We start from the raw sequence: 7298 nt of genomic DNA on the forward strand, positions 1-7298 counted from the left end.
CAAGAATCAGGAGCAACCTGAATTGTTTTTGCTGGAAGTGATTGTGACCATCTTGCTCAAACACATGGAGCCTGGTAATGTGGCGGGAGATGTATATGAGAGCAGCTATGAGAAATGGAAAAGTAAGAGTCAGAGTAAGATTCACAGAGTCCAGGGTCTCTAGCCATGCCTAAAAACGTTATCATCCTGTGTTTCCTTTTCTTTAAATATTTTTCACTGGATTTCTTTAACTTCCAAAAGAAAAAAAAATCAAAACAAATGTGATTATACATAATTAGTGACATTTAGCTCTCATTTTTAAATAACTTCCTAGGGGATGCAACATCTACAATGACAGGTACAACAGGAAGGAAGGACGATGGGTTATAATTCAGACAGAATTACTCTGAGCCTTTTTTATCTCATATTTGCTAATCTCTGTACTCTTAATTTTTTCTAAATTTAGTCTAAATATTACGTTGTGTATCTGACATGCTTGTACATTTTAACAGTTCAATTCGTGTTATGTGGACCTCCTTCTATATCTTTGCTTCCAGCCCCTGCAAAGGTCCCAGAGCAACCAGATTAAAACAGAAAATCTGACTGAGCTTTAAGTAAGACATTTTAGTTAAAGCATCAACTTTTCCTAGGCCAGCTACCAACTGCCTTTTGATAGCCATAGGAATGATATTCCTCCCTGTCACTGGAACTTATTTTTAAGCTTAAGAATTTGATATATTTTGAGTTTATATAAACTGTAAGGCAAAGTTAAGGATAAATATTTATATTTTTCCTAAGTAGTTAGCAATTGTTCCCATGCCATTTGTTAACTATCTCTTAATTCTACAATTTAATGAAGCTGCACCTTCATTAAATTAAATTCACACTCCAATTTAAGTCTGTTTCTGGATCCTATTCTGTTTGATTGATTTATTATTTTTTAGTTCTCTGCTGTCCCTTAGCCATATCCCAAGACATTTATGCATGTTCTATTGTTACCAGAGAGAAGGGATAGGATGGTGGAGAGCAAGTAAAATTGGCTACTGAGGCATTGTTCTCAAGTAATTGAATTAAAATCTCATTTTTCAAAAAAACTTTTATAAAAAAAATTATAACAATGTGAACACTTTGCTGAGGTCCCCCCCTAGGATTTGGAAAGATCTCTACCAGTAAGTGTTCCAAATTCAAGCTTCATCATCCTTCCAGGAAATTTGCCTTTAGGTCCTGAATTATGAACTGAATGTTTGTGTTCTCTCAAAATTTATAGATGGAAACTCTATCCCTGAAAGGGATAGTATTTGAAAGTGTAGAATTTTGGTGGTAATTAAGTTTAGATGAGATCATGAGGTTGTGTCCTTGTGATGAAATTAGGGAATGATCTTACATAAAGGGAAGGAGAAGAGGAGGCATGAATCTCTCCCTTTCATTCTCTACATGAACCCAGAAACATTATGTGAGAACCTAAACAGGAAGAGGTTCCTAACAAAGATGGTGATCATTCTGGCATCCGGATCTCAGGTATTCAACCTGTAAAAAAAGAGAGAAAAATGTTTGCTCTTTAAGTCACCCAGGCTATAGTATTTGGTAATAGGGACCCAAATTGAGACATACATAATGTTTTTAAGCATCTCATCTTTTATTTTAAATGTGTGTGTGTGTGTGTGCACCCATGTGTGGTGGCCATTTACATTAATATTATAGGAAACCATCTTATTCCTTTATTTTCTACTGTATTAATAGATATGACAACTTACACTCCTTGGCTAGTTCTCATTTGGAGGTAATATGTTCCTCATTGATCTCATCGCTATGGCAGTTGCTTCTACCCCTCACATCTTGGAAGCCATAAAGTTTTCACCAGAATTTAGTAGTTCACAGAATGCATTATAAGGAAAGTTTCAACTGAGTACTTGTGGGCTTCAATAATACCCTTTATTTCAGCATTTTTCTTATCTGAAGTCCTTTTTCTAATTTTGAAAAAATAAAATATTATTATTAAACTGTCAGATAAAATTGAAGTAGTTTTTAATTAGCTTATTAATAAATTTACTACCTCATTCACAGTTATCGTTTTTTTTTGTGGTGAGGACACTTAAGTCTTTGTATTTTTTTTTAATAATACAATATGTCATTATTAACTACAATCATAATACTATACAATAGATTTCACAAACTCGAGTCCTCCTATCTACCTATAATTATTGATTTGTTGACCAAAAAATCCCCGAGCTTCGAACCTCATCAGCCTCTTGTAATTACTCTCTCTACTTCTGTCAGATCAACTTTTTTAGATTTCACATATAAGTGACTTATATATTTTGTTTTTTGTGTTGGTCTCTTCCACTCAATGGTCCTCAGGTTCTTCCTTGTTGTCTTAAGCTCCATAAAGTCTCCATTGTTGAGGGTAATTAGCATTGCATAATTATGAATATTCTACTTTTTTCTTTCTTCTCACACTACTGTATTGGTTTCTCCTGAGAGTACTTTCTTTATAAATCACTTGCAAGTTCACCTCTATCACATAGTTTTCTTCTTGGGAACTTGAACTAAGACAATGTACTATCGACTATTTAACTAACATTTTGATCTCAACTAACAACAGAATTGTTTCCTTTTATGACCACAATTTCCCAAAGCTTTTGCTCTAGGTTAGCATACATTTACTATTATAGAACACACACACACACACACACACACACACCCCATAGCTGAACCTGTAAGCATGGATTATGTCAGTTTTCTATTGTCAATCCAATTATAGCAGTTTCTTGACTAACATAATTACTCAAGAATGTTAGAGAATCAATCATTTTTATATCACTAATTGTGAGAAACTAAATATAGTTACTAAAGGAGAACAGTAGCTATTGCAAGATTTTTTTTTTTTTCATCTTATTCTCTCTTTCTCTCTCTCTCTCTTTCATCTACTTGCTGCAGCAAGCAGATAGCTAGTATGGTGTGTACTTCTGAAATTACAGAATAAAAAACTAATTGGTTTATGGACATTTTATTGTTGTCCCTGTTTTAAGACTACTAATTAAGAAATCAATAATATCACCAATTGCTGACTTGGTTCATTAGTTTAGCTACCTAAGATTGGCAGCTTAGTCATCTATGCTGCTATCAGGCTGAAAACCTAAATGCAATTGGCTATATACCAAGTGCCAAACTTTTCTCTTAGACACATATACTTTTATCCTGTTTTTAAATCCTCATATTTCAATATTTTCGAAAGTGAGTGGTTGATAAATGACAGGTAGGAAGAAAGGTTGAAGTAGCCCTGTTACAGAAGAACATCTGAAGAGTATTTTATTTTGTAGTCACAGCTAGTAAAATCATAGTTATTTATTTTGAGTATCTGCTATCCCCAGAAAACAATGTGCAAGGTAATAAGAAGTGGGAGAAGATGATTTTTTCCTTGGGAAAAATTTGAGCCATATTTTAATGGTTCCTTTTCTTCTTTGCTCTCTTCCTCTCTGACATCTACTTGAGATGCAACACACACACACTAATGAATCCATCAAAATTTTGATTCTCCACATAATTTCTCCTAAAATTACTTAATCCATTTATTCTTACACCAAATATCATTCTTCCATTTCTGATGTGCCTTGCCCTCCAACCTCCTCAATGACTTTCAAGATCATCACTGTTCTGTTATAATTTTTCCAGCTTTATTTCTTATTTTCTTCAGAAACTTTCCTAAGGAGAAATATCCAATTATTGTTTTATTGTAAAGCAGACAATTGATCATTCTTGCAAAGTTTATATTGAGAATACTAAGAATTTAAATAGGTGAGTTAGCCATATGTTTTTCCTGCTTTTGCTAAAACAATCTCTACTGTGATAACTTCTGTAAAGTTAAAATTATAAAATTAAATGAATAATTTTAATTTATAATTATTATAATATCAAAATATAATAAAAATCCATTAAAGAATGAAACAAAAATACTCTTCTAGAAAAATAATTGGGCAAATTGGTGCTCAACATCATTAGTCATTAGGAAAACTTTAAAAAATGAAATATCACTGTATACAACATGGAATGACTTACATTTAAAATACTGTCATTACCAAGATTTGGTAAGGGCATTGAACCACAAAACTTTCATACATTCCTGGAGGTCAAATACAATGGAATAACCACTATGGAAAACTGATTTGCAACATCTTACAAAGAGAAACATATACCTTATGGCTTAGCAATTCCATTCCCAGGTATTTTCAAAATATGGATAAAATATTTGCTTGAAAAGGGTTTTCATCATAATGGACATAAAAATCTTACTGAAAACAGCTCCAAATCAGAGCAAGCTTATTGTCCATTAATAGGAAAATCAGAAGCACAAATGGTCAAAAACATCCAACAACAGTGATGGTCCTCAAAATACATGATGAGTAAAAGGAAGATATATGAAAGAACATATACACTTAATTATTGTATTTACATGAAATACTTGAATAACTATAATCAGATCATGAGAACAGTGGTGCCTCTGGGTTGAAAACAACTTCAAACTGTCCCTGGGAAACCTTCAGGGATGATAGACATGTCCCATATCCTGAGCCACAAACCAGTTATAATTTCTTAAACATATTAAACTGCATTTTAGATATTAGCCTTAAGATAAAGGACATTAAAATTGGAAGAAAGATTTGAAACAATTTTATGCAGGTGCTAGTGAGACCCTTTATATGTGGTACCTATTTCATCCTTACAGCAGTTCAGTGAAATATACGTTCTACTTTTTTGATACAACGAAAAAGATAGCATAGATCAGAGGCATTAATTTATTTGACCAACTTACATAGAACAAACGTAAGAGCAAGTATTGAAAATGAATTACAATTTTGAAAAAAAAAACAAGGAAATTAAAAAATTTAAAAAGGAAGGTTAAAAATGTGACAAACATTGCAAACTTTTTATTAAAATTTTAAATTTTACAATTTAAAATAAACACAAAAATACTAAAACTGGCATTGTGGAAATAGGAAATATATAATTAATTTTTAAAAAACTACAAATAAATGGGAGAAAATTCACTGTTCATTGTGAGAGAATAAAATATGAAGAAATGAAATTTATAATATTAAGGGAAAGAAATACTGCAGAACACTAGAAGGAAGCTATTAAGAGAGAGAAACAGCAAGCAATGTGATTGAGTGAATTGAGCATAAAAATCTCAAAACAGGCTACAACTCACTCTGTATGTGATTTTTGGTAAGCCATTTAACCTTTGCCTTATTTTTCTCACATGTAAAAAGTAGAAGTTCTAATAATGACTTTCCTTACAAGACTGTAGGGAGGATTAATTAGGTAATGTTCTCTAGGAACTTTGAAGATTAAATGCCTCAAATAAGCACTAAACATAAAAGACAAAACCAAAGAGATGCTGTCACAAACCGGAGAGATGAAAGGAGAAAAAGACACTTCTAACAGAGATGGAGGTAAAGGTCTAGAAAGATAGGAGGGAGCAGGGTATTAGTTTGGGAAAAAATGAACTTCAAACAAGCACACACATGAAACCAAAAGTATTTTAAATGATGCTGATATGTATTAATTTATTCAGAATATAACTTTCTGAAAATGTTACAGCAACATTATTTGTGTGCTCCCCAAGCCCCTCACACACACACACAAAAAAAATCTGTGAATATTTTCTTTGCAAGGTCACAGAATGTGCTATATTCATCATATTTATCACTTCCCAAGCTGTCTCATTCATTTTTGTGAAATCTGCCTTCGGATGTCACATGCCAATCCAATGTGAGACCTATGTTCCTAGATTCTGCTTATCCCTATCTTCTACTTGAGATGTGTGAGATTCACAAAGTCAGTCCAGAATAAGATTGATAAGACTCAGTGACCACAAATGGCTTCAATGAACTGTGAAATGGGAAAATGAGCTAGACTCCAGGAAAAAAAAATAATAAAAAGTGTTGGTTATATAAGGGAGCTAAAGCTTGTTACTGTAGAAAAATTTACTTTATAATTTCCTCAAATCAAATGAAAAATTCAAAGAAGAAAAATCAGGATATTTAACAGGAGGTACAACATGAACCGCAGGTACTACATGGGTTTCAAGTAGAAGCAGCATCTTTATTAATAATAGATACTCCCATGGACACTGACCAGTCAGAAGAGCTGGTTTACATGCAGTGTCAGTCCTGAGTAGCACCCATGGTGAGAAAAACTGTGAGATGTTGAGTTTTATCTCCAGCACCTCCTTCTTTCCTCTTCCATGAATGACATTTGCCCCTAGATTTCATACACCTGGTCTCTGAATAGTATTCTGCTACCTTCATGCTTTTCAGTGTTCTTTCAGGCTCACTCGCTGTATCATCTTTCTGATTCTGCCTCACTGGTCCACATTATGATTTGTCATCTTAATGTTATCAAAATTTGAATTTCTTCTTGTCTCAAATTGCTTGTATGGAAAAACGTGATCTGATAAAGCTAATAAACCAAGATATTGGAAAATAAACACATTGGTGAGCCACTCCTTTCATCGCTCATCAAAAACTGTGTTCAAATAGATAACTATATTGCAGCTGAAGTACAATAAAATAATCCCATGCTACTCACTTAAAATAGGAATTTTTGAAGGATTTTGGCAGGTGCTTTGGGGTACCAGATTAATCTAGCATCCCCCAAATAAAATGGTTTCTTTATATATTGTGTTTATTTCTCCGTAAGATGAACTGTGAAATAATTCTAATAAAAACATCACTTAATTGGGTCTAAATTCTCAAACTAACATTTTGTGAATCTTTCCCTGATTTTCAACTTCTTTTGAAACCCATTCTACAGTTATTTAGGCATTTCCTTTTTTTTTTTTTTTTTTAATATCGGAAACCACTCAGACGGTGTTCTCTCCCTCTTAATCTCTGAAGAGAATTAAGAATGATCATCAGTGGCAAAAGGCAGTTGCAGTAACGCAACACCTAGAACCAGCTTCATGCTCAGGAGAGAACACTCTACTTCTCCTCGCAGTTTCCAGTAATCTACCCAATCAGAGAAACATCTCTAGTAACATCCTATAAAAATGATCCCTGAAAGTATAGTATTATTTAGGCACTTTCTGATGCTGTCTTCTTAATAGCAAATAATAATATCATGTCTTATTCATCATGGATCATCATGGATTGCAAGTAATAATATTATTTCTGATTCATTCCGTGGAGCTAAAGAAGGTATATCAGATTAGGCAACTGACTCCATAATAATACAGTACAGTCCTCTATTAAATGTTTTTAAAAATAGTGTTTCTTTTTAATACCTTTATTTTATTTATGTATTGTTATGTGGTGCTGAGG

General features: G+C 33.0%; 1 non-coding gene across 1 annotated transcript; it reads right to left on the reverse strand.

The window, feature by feature from the left end:
- Positions 1-6836: 6836 nt before the first annotated feature.
- On the reverse strand, positions 6837-7050 carry LOC124083997 (small nucleolar RNA U3). Its single transcript, XR_006848979.1, has one exon. It is a non-coding gene; the product is annotated as a small nucleolar RNA U3 (small nucleolar RNA).
- Between the last annotated feature and the right edge of the window lie 248 nt (positions 7051-7298).

This window comes from Marmota monax, unplaced genomic scaffold (genome assembly GCF_021218885.2).
Source record: "Marmota monax isolate L192 unplaced genomic scaffold, Marmota_monax_Labrador192_F-V1.1 WCK01_AAM20220418_F8-fsc00056, whole genome shotgun sequence".
Classification (NCBI taxonomy): domain Eukaryota; kingdom Metazoa; phylum Chordata; class Mammalia; order Rodentia; family Sciuridae; genus Marmota; species Marmota monax.